Here is a 12,468-nt window from a genome sequence, read left to right on the forward strand (position 1 = left end):
CCCTTAAGTCCACGCAACGCTGGTCGTTCGTCATTTCTGCGGGCATTTAATTTTGCCTTCTTTTTCGGAGGGAAACGATTTTCGTCCAATTACAGCGCACCGTCGCTCGAGTAACCGTATGGCCTCGGTGCACACGCGCGTCGTTGTTTCCGGGGTGTCAAGCACGATAACCGTCCAGACGCCGTGCATCGTAAATGCGCAACCACCACAGGTGGACCGGGGGGCGACCGCGTCATCGAGAGGCGTCGCGTCGTGGCGGCACGTGTTCGAGACGGTGAGGCATCGCCGCCGCCGCCGCAGGCGCTGCGGCGGAAACGCACGGTCTCTCCGACCCGGCCGGCGATACGCTATCGCGGTCTGGCAGATATACCCGGGCGACTAATATACCCGGCGACACACCGGCGTCGCGGCGCGTCGTGAGGACCCGCGCGCGTTCACCCTGTCGCGACCATAAATTGCGGCGGGTCTGCGGTATCGCGACGGGGTCGCCCGCAGTTGCCTCCGCAGTAAATAACATCATTCCCAAACGTCGGACACTTGGCGCGGTCTTGAAATTACGCAGGCTAGGTAATTAAACGCGCGGGGGAGGAGTATACGGATTCCTCGAGGCAAACTGGATTGTTCCTCGGTGGAGGGAATCCTTCGCAGCTCGATTCGCTCGGGGTCGCGATCCCTTTTGAACGCGAATACTTTGCGTCGCGTGTCGCGAGAGTCTCAATTTGCCAACGTCTTAAAAGAATCAGCGAGCAACGTGCGTCTCGCGAATGTGAAAATTAAGACTCGATCGTCGACCTAGATCTCTCGAGTGCTACGTGTATCTCGAGGACACTCCATTTCTGTAATACAAAGCGCGCTGGATGATTAAAGGGAAGAATTGCGCGACGACGACGGCGACGGCGACGGCGGTAACGATCGGGTAAATTGAACGGGCCGTTTCGCTCGCAACAATCCCGGTTTCCGTGCACTCCCAGTTTTCAATTAGCTCGAGAGAGATCGTCGAAGGCACGATCGATTAGGGGGAAGAAAGTCAGACAGGCGGACGGTGCCTTACTTTTCTCCCTAGCCAGGCTCGTTTCCACGAGTGAGTGGCTACGTTTCCGGAACGCGTTTACGGGGGAGGCTACGCCATTAAATCCCGCACGGAGGGAGACGATCGCGTCCGTACGTTTTACGCGGCTCTCACGCGATGCATCGACCTCGCTCCGCGCCTCGCCCTCCCCCTCCCCCGTCTTCCGGCTCTTTTCTTCTCACCCCAACGTGGATGCCCTCCGAGACGAGAGATCATTTACGGGAAAATCAACGACGCGCCCGAGCACACATCGTTAAGAGATATCAACGTCGTTGGCGATTTATCGTGGAAATAGTTGGCGAAGAGAGACATGGCGGAGAATTTAATCGGGAATCGAGAGTTTAACTCGCACACATGAGCGGGACACGCGTAAGAGAATTCGACGAATCGAAATTTACAGTCGCCTCTCAAGCCTGTACAAACCGTGTCCTTAATTCAAGCGAATTCTCTGGCGAAATTCGAGGCGATCCACGAGACGGAAAATGTCCAGAGAAATCGTCACTTATCGCAACCCTCGCTAATTTTCTCGTTCTTGATTCGCGTACGATTCCATTCGACATTCCGTAATTTTAGAGCGAAATTGGCAGAAATTGAGTACATTATAAATGCTGTTGGTAAAATGAAGATCGTGAGTCGCGGCACATCCTGACAATATGACGATATTCCTTCCTATTTGTAACGATATTCCTCTCTTTTTGTAACCGATACAATTTAGTTCGAGTAATTAAATCGAGGACCGCCCAATAAACGTGACCAGTTTAACTCGCGCGGTTTACGCAAACGATATTTGCGGCATGTTTACTTAGTATGTGAATATTGCGCGGATCGGCAGCTGTCGATTCAATGAATTCGGCACAGTTCGCGAAGATTAGCCGAGAGAGAATAAATCTGTATGAAGCGATGAAATAATAATATGCAAATAGCGCCCATTAATTATTAGTAAGACGTACCTAATTTTATAAAAGACAAACGAAAATATCTATGCTCAATTAACAAATTGTGGATCTCGACTTTTGAAATAGACCCAGTAGTAAAGTCTATTATGAGATAGGATTCTCATATGGGATAGCGGGGTTTCTATCAGTTCCACCATGAATTTATTGCCCCTGGAACGAAATCTGTTTAATGGAAAATTCATTGTTAGATTGTGTAACCGTTGCGAAAAAAGATTTGTGAGTGAATTTGGATGTTGAAAACCTGCCATCTCATATCAGAAACCTATCGCAATAAAAGAGGACTTTCCCTATATGTACATGTGATGCGTCGAAGGGAAGACGGTACTTTTTGAATCCGTTATTTTCGCCCCGGAATATCCGTTATTAATTCTTCAAAAAGTAGAATTTAACTTCGTTGTTCAATGTAACTTCTAAATTTGATGCAATTTTATGGACAGGTAGTTCTGCTGAAATTCTACCGAAATGAAAGCGGCTCGGGTGCGCGGAGATAACAGGGGATATAAAATAGTTTCGGGGGTGATCGCTAATGTCGTGGCCGGACTATTTATGCGCGACAGAGTTGGTGTTGCGCGCAAGAGATACGCGAGCCCGTCGGTCGCACCTACTGGCGCCCGGCGTGTGTGCGCGCGCGCGCACACGCTCGCACACGTATGCGCCGCACTTCCGGCCAGGAACTACCCTCGCCATTTCCGGACACGATGCATCATTGGACCCCGATAAAGTTTGCGACCCGCCGCCGGCGAAACTCGCGGCGGTCCCGAGAACCGGGGGAGAAGCTCGCGACGGGGGAAACAAAAAGGACGAGGGGGCGTCCCTCGGAGGGGACGTAGAACGCCACTCGAAAATTCCGTCCGACCCTCGCTTCAACCCCTCCCGTTGAATTTCCGCCGTGCGACCGGGCTTGTGAATAATTTCCGTTGGTTTCGCCCCGCCGATCTGTATTGCAGAATCATCTTGGACACGTGCGATGTAGAAATAACCAGTTGACTATTGAGCCGATGAGACACATGGTCTGTGGCAAACGCGTCCCGCGAGTTTATCGTTATCACTCTCGCATTTTCCCCTCGCGCTTTACGTCTCGCTCAACCGTTCAAGTTGGGCCTGCTCGATTCTTTTGCAATTTCGCGAACGCATGCAGGCGCTGCACTTTTCGTAAAAAAACTTACTAAATCCGCTAAACTATACAAACACGCCTCTTTCACCTAACACAATTAAATTCCCTACGCGGGGAACAATAAGAAACACAACAGGTATATTAAAGCGCCGGTCGTTCCAGGTTTGCGGGTCCGTTAATCATCGCTCTCGTTCCTCGCAAAACGGACGCTCGGCGACGCTTGATCGGGAGACGCGAGTCACACTTGTTTCGGCGCGCTGATCGATAGTATCCCGAGAAAGGGGTGGCTGTTCGCGAGAGGTCCTTGACTAATGATCGCTCCTCGTGACACGATACAATGATGCGCGCGAAGGGGGTGGGCGAGGAGGAAGCGGCGCCGGCGGCGGCCTGGTTTGAACCGGGATAACGTCGAGACGACGGCTCCGCGACAGGGAAGGATAAGAGGGAAAGAAAAAGATGGATAGGTCGAGAGAAAGAGACAGAAAGAGGATCCGGGATCCGAGCAATGAGACCGAGTGAGCCTTGGATAATTAGCAAAACAGCGGGACTCGGTCGTTAAAAGCTCCTTCCCTCGATGTTTCACTGTCGTCTACAGGGCGACATCGATCGCACGCACCCCCGGTGCCGGTGCCGCTGTTGTTATTCGTTCTCCTTCTCGAACTCTCGGCAAATGAGATTTGCTAGGACCCGGTTGCGCTTGCGAGAGAAGGGTCTCGCGGATCATCGAGGATCTCTTGCGAGAGCGATATTGTCCCGTATATCAAATTGGGTATTCTTTCTCATGGGAAATTCCATTCGGTATATCCATCCGGCAACGTTATGAATAATCGATAGATTGTCTGTATTAAATTATATTCCCCGGGAAAATTATGCCGCGCGGCAGGCCCCATTGATTAACGAAGAATAACCGAGGATGTACGCACGTCGAGATCTTAATTGAAATAAGAACAAAGATTATTCGAGGGGTCGTTGCTACGTTGTGAAACACTTGGGGCTTGATAATCGTCATAATTCGTATCATGGAGGGTCCGACTGCTTTCCTTCGACGTTTTTAACTGTGCAAATGTTACATTGGACATTATTTACGATCGCTCTCGTTATTTTTATCTTCTTACTTTTATCTACGTCAAAAGACCTCGGTCTATGTTACATACTAAGTAATTTACAAAAAGCGGTTTATAACTTTCTGGATTACGAAACGCTCCAAGAGAGCTCAGGAGCTTGAAAGAGAGACCTGTGTTGATTAATTAATAATACAGTTCGCATCATGCACTTGCGTTAATATCGCAAAGCCTCCAGTCGACGACGGAGCGTACTCGAACTATAATTATGCAAACGAATCCAGACGGACGATGCCGCGCGCTCGGAATTCATGGTACCGTCCGAAGTTATAGCTACGCAAATGGAATCATTCAACGAGATGGATTTAAAGGATTCGAGGAAAAAGACTTGCATCACGAAGGGGCGGTTACCGTTGACCAGCCCCTTTTGTGTAAGCATTAAAAAAAAAGTAACGGAGCCAGAACGTTCCTGCATTCTCTCTTCGACGGACGCGTCGAACAGTCCCGTTCCATTATCGAGATTCGCGAGGAACGTACTGCAATTAAATTGCAAATACACGGCTATTAGTCAAACTGAGAAATCAAATTGTATATTCCACCTGTCGCTTTAGATAAATAAATATTTTCCTCGGTAGCAGTTACGAATAACTATTGTATAATATTAGGACAGAGAGATATTAAAGGCAATGCTTCGATAAACTGAATTCTCCAAAGAACAGTTTATTCTAAAGAAGAATAATCTAAGCAATAGACTCGCGATTCGATCACGATGACGACTCTTGATGACGTTGTCTGCTTTTTGTCCCAGATATTACAAACTCGACATCTGATATCCTTTTGCGAAACCGAACCGAGTGACAATGACTCTTACTCTACATATACGCCTGAAGAGAGACAGAGGGGGAGAGAGAGGGGGGGGGGGATTTTCGAATGCAAACCGCGTCTCGCGCGTCTCTGTAAAGTTGTATTGTAATTCGGGATGCGAGGTCCGATCCCGCTTGATTTCAGATCCCTCCCTGATGGATCGGTGGAAACTGGTACGGAGCCGGGGACGAGATATTAATTCGTAGCATTCAAGATCGACCTCCCTCTATCGTTCTATCGCGCACTTAATTATTCTGCCAATTTGCCTCGATATCGACTTCGCGGCGAGGCGAAGATGGCGCGTAATTATCGATGACTGTTCGCTAGGACGTCTCTCTAAGGAACCGCATTCCTCGCGTGTTTCTAACGTATCCCTAAGTCTGACATCGAGTCAACGAGTCAACAGCGATTATGTCTCATTTGCAATGGACTAGCGTTTCTAACTTCCGTCTCGTACGGATTCGCGGTTTAGCGCTTGGCGTTTTTAAAGTATAATACAATTATCACTTCACGCCGCCACACCCCGAGGTATACTAATCCGCAGTGGAACTTATTAAATATCGAGACGCGCAAGGCAAACTTATTTTTCGGAATTTCGCCTCTCGAGATCGCTCAAGTCAAGAGCGAGTATTCACGAACTTTTCGAGATGTCTATTTGCACTTAGGTTCGACAGTCAAGAAACTCTTGGACGGACCCGAGACGGTACTTAAATTGTTTCAGAACTACTGGAAGAAAGGCCCCCGCAACGTGCAAATGGTCTGAAGAAGCTCCTTCAAACTTGAAAACGGTGTGGTCTCTGTTTTTGACGTCTTTCACTTTTCTTCCATCGTCCCAGTCCGAATCAAATGACGGTTTTATTTGCTGACATCGGTAGAATTTTATCAATGAGGCGTCTCATTCCTATTGAACGGACTGTTTTCCCGGCGTGTTTTCTTCGTGTTTTTAAATCTCGGCTTCTATCACAAGTTCAATTCGCTTCCAACGGAGCAGAAACTTTAGGCGATAACCACTAAGCCTTTAGAGGGAAGCTTCTTTTAAAGGACGTTAGAAAAATCAGGTGTTTTCATGATAATGTAATTTCTCTCGTAACGTTAATATAATACGGATGGATGGAGAATGATTAAAATATATCGCGAGAAACTGAAAATTCATTTTTAGATTTCATTTTCTCTTTCAATAATTACTATCTATTACCATACTAAAATTGCCGCGAAATTTTAGGAAAATGACACGGTAGTGAGAGAGATCAGTGAATAATTGTAATTATTCGCCTCTGTGTTTAGCTATAGAGTTAAATTTCAGCAGAATTTCAGCTAAATTTCATTCAAATCGACATTAGTTCCGGCAGTAATTCTTTCTCGTGTCGGAATCGGATCTACGTAGCATTTTTCGACACATATTTTTTCATTTCGTTTATCGATATTTCCGCGCTGGAAAACCGGGTATTAAAACGCAATCACGTGATGCGATTTTAGCTACAGCTGCTTTCAACGACGAAAGATAAAAAGAATGGCGATCCGCACTGTTGTTTGCGCGAGATAAAATGTACCGGATGCACGATCCTCCCCTCCCCCTCAGAATTTAGGACACGAGCTCTTTTTACAATGGCGAATATACAGGCGACGCATTGGCACATTGGTTTCCCGCCGGTCGCTTTTAAAAATGGAACGCGCGATACATTTCTTTATATGGGAGCTGCATGCGAGAAGGGCCGGCATTCTAAATATGCGCATAAATATGAGTGCAGGTAAAAATTCTGGAAACAGCGGGTAGCTTGAATTAATTTCTCCTTACTCGATGCATTGTTTTACACAGAATTCCGCGATGTAGCGGAAATAAAGCAATAAAGGGCTCCTTTCTTCGGCGAGAATAGGGAAAGAGCATTTCATTCATCCGCGATAACTAAAAACCCCGCGTATAACGATCGTCTCGGATAGGTTTCCGTTTCGTAAATTAATGAGGAACCTAACGAGATGATGCTTCCCCGCGCAAATAGAAAATGTGCGCGAGTCTTTCCGAATGATCGATTGGAAAAATTCCCCGAGCTATTATCCGCTTTCATTTTTATTAATTATTGTTTATTTTGCGAGAAACCGAACCGGACGCGCCCGGCTATACTTCTCCTTCTCAAAGTACGGAATAGCGTCGAAGTTAGCCGCGTCGGAACGTATTCTCCTTATGGATAGGCAGGTCGAACGTAACATTTTTCTCTTTAATGGAAGACGCGCAACTGCACTCTTCTTCTCTCGAGCCGCGGAATGCATTTCCACGGCGGTGAAATAAATTGAAAACCGAAAGATGGAAGTTTTCTGCACAATACGCCCGCTGACCCGGGCTCGCCACGAGCCGACACCGCCGAAGATACGCGCGGCCGCTGGTTTTATTCCGCTCGTACCCCGTTGCGTGAACGTTATTTCAATACTCTCGCATTTACATTACCCACAATTTCGCCCCGACCGCATAATCCGCACGCCCGCTCGCGTGCCAAGCGCGACAGCGTTATTTTATTAATTTACGTAATGAAGATCTCATTCTCTCCGGATTTATTCAACTTGGGAACCGAGTGGCTGAATTAATTACGCACGAAGTCGCTGTAAAATATCAAAGAAGCGAGCGCCACGTTATTTCGCGCAATCGCACGTGTACATCGGGCAGGCAATAATTCGCGCGTTATCCACCGCATTCGCAATCGCGCGAGTAAATCAAATTTTTTATTTTATTAATTTACGCGGCAGCGAATTTCATTTTTTGAAATTCATTAAATCCCACTTACCGCCGCGGATTATCTGGCCGCGAATTAATGATACGCGAAGCGCGCTGTAAAATGACGCAAGACCGAGGACCGCGCCGCTCCCGTTTTAATTCCGCGTATATGTATATATCAAACGAGAAATAACAATGCCGACGGTCGACGAATGCAGACAACTTTATTACTGTGGTACTGTGTTACGTATCTATCCTTTAGCACTCTCGCGGTGCATTTGTCTTCATTATTTTCCCGCGTAAAGGCGATCTACATGCTTCGGAGCACACGCCATGAATAGTGACTTCCGGTCAGTTTTATCCCCGTCGTAAGGACGCAATCTAAAATTGAATCGCCGCGATACGGCGAGGACAGAGTGGAGCCTCGTCGAGTCAGCGAATCGATCTCTCCTCCGAATAGGCTTGTTTTTCGAAACACGCGATCTCGCGGCGCGATCGAATAGTCCCCGATGTTTATCTGGGGGCGAAATACAGAATCGGGACACCCTAACGAGTGATTTCCACAAATTGACTTGTAAAACGGGAACAAATTAACAATAAAAAGGAACTAATGAAAAATATCGCTGGAATATCTCGTACAAAAGTTAATAAACGGAATGACAGAAATAAGACAAATACCTCGATTTAGACTCTAAATACTCCGTACATAGCAATGTATTTCTGTTCTCTGAGCGATAAACCTGATAGCGTCATCGATCAGTCGGTATTTAAAGTAACTAAGCGAATTGTTTTCGCACGGGAATAGCACGCGGCACAGTAATTGCACTTAAAATACCCCGAGGGGGAAACTGCTGGGGGCATTGTGTTGTACAGATTTGCGGCATTACTGGGCATTTTTTGGGTATTAGTTTGGGCATTATATAAAGATAAAATAAGTAGTGGACATTGGTGTACAAGATCAGCGGTTTCCCCCTCGAAATATCGAAGCGTAAGTCGGACCCCAGTCCATCCCGAATCCCAGAAAGATCTCCCGCGCTATCCGCTTTCTGTCGTTTGACCGAACTGGACATGAGTCACTCTCGCTCGCCGAAGGGATCGAAGGGGGAGACCGCAGTAGCAACGTTGTTAACAGCGCGCGCGGCACGGAGTGGATTAATCGAGCGTGTTACACGTTTACACGGACGCAATCGGCATGCAGGTATAGCGGGGCGAACCGTCGGCAAACGCGGCGATCACCAGCGACGATCGACCGCGCGGCCGCCGCCGCCCTCGTACGTTACGCGCAACCCCTTCCCCCCTCCCCTACCCCATTTAAGCACGAAAACGCGAACACGTGCATTGGAAAACCATCGGCAAATAGCGAGATTAGTGCAGCCCTGTGTACACTCTAAATCAATCCGGGAGTGCGCAAAGGTGTAAAACGCTCTGTCCGCGTTCGCGTGCGCGGCAATCGTTCGAAACGCTTAGGGCCAGTTGCACAAACGTCGGTTAACTGCTAACCGAAGGTTAATTGATTCCCTGTCTCATCTTGGATAACAAGATGGAAAAAGGTAGGAAGCTGACTCGATAACAGTTAGGCCCTTAGGCCCGGTTTCACCAACGTCGTTTAACTTTAAGCTCGGCTTAATTCGTTCCTTGTCCCTTTCCAACTGTTACTTTCATTGAAAAGAGACAAACATGAATTAAACTAATTGTAAGATTAAAGCTGTAACGAAGTTACAGTTACTTCTTTTTGGCAACTCTAACTTAACTTCGTTACTTTTTCTCCATCTGTAACTGTAACTTAACTCAATTACATTTTTTCGATAACTAGTAACTAATTTCATAGTTACATTAATAGTTACTTTATATATTTTTTAAACCTTCACTTAATCGCATAGGCCTTGCCTTTGCGTATATAAAGCGCCTCCCTAGAAGCACAATTCATTGGCTGTACATTGGCTAACATTGGTTAAACATTGAATATATTGGCAGTGAATTGGCCAATATTTTCCCAATATAACACCAATATTAGTCATAAAATAAATGCAAATATACTACTGATATTGTACTTAGATGATTATTTAATATTGGATTGATTGTATTAGCAAGATTGCCCAATAAAATTGTAATATTAAATATAGAATAAATGCTAATGTAACGCCGATGTTACGTATCAATAATTGCACGGTACTGTGTTTACATTGAAAGTGCATTGCAACAATATGAGGCCCTCCACCACCCCCGTCAATTTCGATTGGCGGTCCTCTTTTCTTTACAATAATCATTTTCTGTTGACATTTTTATCATTATTATGTTTTTATCACAATTAATTTTATAATTTATTACAATATAAAACATGTAGCTATGTCTACTCTCTAACAGTCAATCAGTGGATTATTACAGAAAACAGTGAATACCCACTGATTCACAGTTACAAGTATACCACTGAATAATTCAATAGTTATAAGCGTTTTCAGTGATAATTCACTGATTGGCTTTTAGAGAGTAATATGTAACATTCTTTATAAATGTGTAAACAAAAAATCGTATTGTAAATGCGCAAATGAAAATCTATTGCATAAAAGATTATTTTAGACCAACTTAAAATTTTATACAATAGAAAAGTTAATCTAAAGAGGCCCTCCGCCGACCCCGCTGATTCCAGTCAGCGGTCCTCTTTTCTTTACAATACGATTTTTAACATTTTTATTATTTATCTTTCTTGACTATACAATTTACAAAACATTCAATATTATAAAAGAAATTATGACATTATAAAATTAAAAATATAATATCTGTACAATACCTATAATATTTCTTTCGACGTTATATATGAAATATTCGGTATACGTGCATACAATAACACGACATTCTTTTTACGTACTTATTATATTAAAGTTATTGTTACTTCGTTAATTTATATTATCGAATCTTTTAAACTATCGAATTATGTCCCCCTATCCCTGACTATCCGAATCCCTACCTACCCGTATTCCGATCTACAGACCTATCTATCCATTTTCTACTCGTGTTTCAACATAATGAACCTAAAAATCTTTAATTAGCCCCGACGCAATTTTCTAGGAGTTTAATTTAGAGTTTAACGCGCCCGCGGGATTTAAAAGGGGTTTCACTCTCGCACATATGTGAGAATGTATGTATATAGAAGCATAACCCACCCGAACTGTGACAAATCAAAAGAAATCAAAGTATACTTCGTACAGTACCTTACTTAGGTACTCCATCAGAGTGGCCAATAATGACCACATACCTCGTCGTATTTAGTCCTTCGGTGGGCCAGATTGGACCTACCTTTCGTTGCTCCCGGCCATACAATCTGATCATTTTGACCAGAGATCAGGAAGGAAGAAAACTCCTTCCATAGTCGGTTATCGTCACCGACAAATATTTCGTACGGTTCGAATAAGTATACGAGTGACGATCGTATCGCAAAAGTATCGCAAAATGCACGACCACGAGAAGTTAATTAAAAGAAAAATATTATATCAAAAAAAACTTTACGGTATGTACGAATCAAATTTATTTTTACTTCCGTTATTTATTTAAACATATTGACCATCTCTTCGTAAAAGATCTTTGAATTCAAAAGTCGAATAGATATAGAAAAAAATTTACTTCGCGTTAAAGTGATTTTAATTATATTCCTCGATAAATTAAAATTTATAATATGGATAAAATTAAGTAATTAATAATTAATTAAAAATTTTTCCTGAAAAACCGATCGCGAAAACCGACCGCGTAAACCGACCGCGAAGATGCGTGTAATTGTGCATGTCATTCATGCGATACGCATCTCGACAATAGATATTATATATCAAATCAAATATAGATAATATGAAAAATAAATGGATAGTTTACAAAAGATTAGCTCGACAAATACAGCAAGACTATATTTGCCAAGCCATATTTTGTGTAATTTTTGCAACAATTCTCAAGATGGAATTGAATTCAATATATCGTAATTTGTGCAATAGAGTTTCATCAGATTAAAAGAATGTAAAAGAAAATTAAAGGCCCTGCTGCAGGAAAGAATGAATCCCAGATCTTCCGGATTACCTCCGCTCTGGGAAAAAAAAAGTCAGTTACAATCCATTTTGGGGCCCACAATTAGTAATCGAATTATTTAGATTGGCAGAGAGTTAACGACGGTCGTTTCTCAAATCATGCAATCTCGTATATTTCAGTTTTCATGAAATAATAATTATTCTTCCATTATTAGTGTTAATGGGAGAATAATTATAGAGAAGAATATACATAGAATCTTCTCTTCTTTTTTTTAATTTCGCGAATCGACGTCGCGCCCTCGTGCCGAAACCGTTGCTTCCGGGGATCCGTGACAAAGAAAACCAGGGATTAACTCTGGTTATCCAACAAGGTCTTCAATCTTAAATGGACAATGGAAAAGTTTCATAAACTAATCCAAAGTCATATTTCGCGTAAATTCTACTTCTAAAAATCTCTACCATTCATTTCCGATATGTTGAATATATTAAATAAAAGATTAAATGCCGTAATTATTGTATCATAACCTATCCATTTTAAGGCAACGAATCTACACGATATATTTTACTACAATCTGCAATCTACAATTTACGATCTACTATCTACAATCTACGATCTACGAGGTGTAGATACGTTGCCATAATAAAAAAGTTTCTCACTCACCGACCCGATGCGCAGCAGCGGAGTTTAACTAC

This window comes from Vollenhovia emeryi, unplaced genomic scaffold (genome assembly GCF_000949405.1).
Source record: "Vollenhovia emeryi isolate VEMERY1.0 unplaced genomic scaffold, V.emery_V1.0 DF939182.1, whole genome shotgun sequence".
In the NCBI taxonomy this organism is placed as follows: domain Eukaryota; kingdom Metazoa; phylum Arthropoda; class Insecta; order Hymenoptera; family Formicidae; genus Vollenhovia; species Vollenhovia emeryi.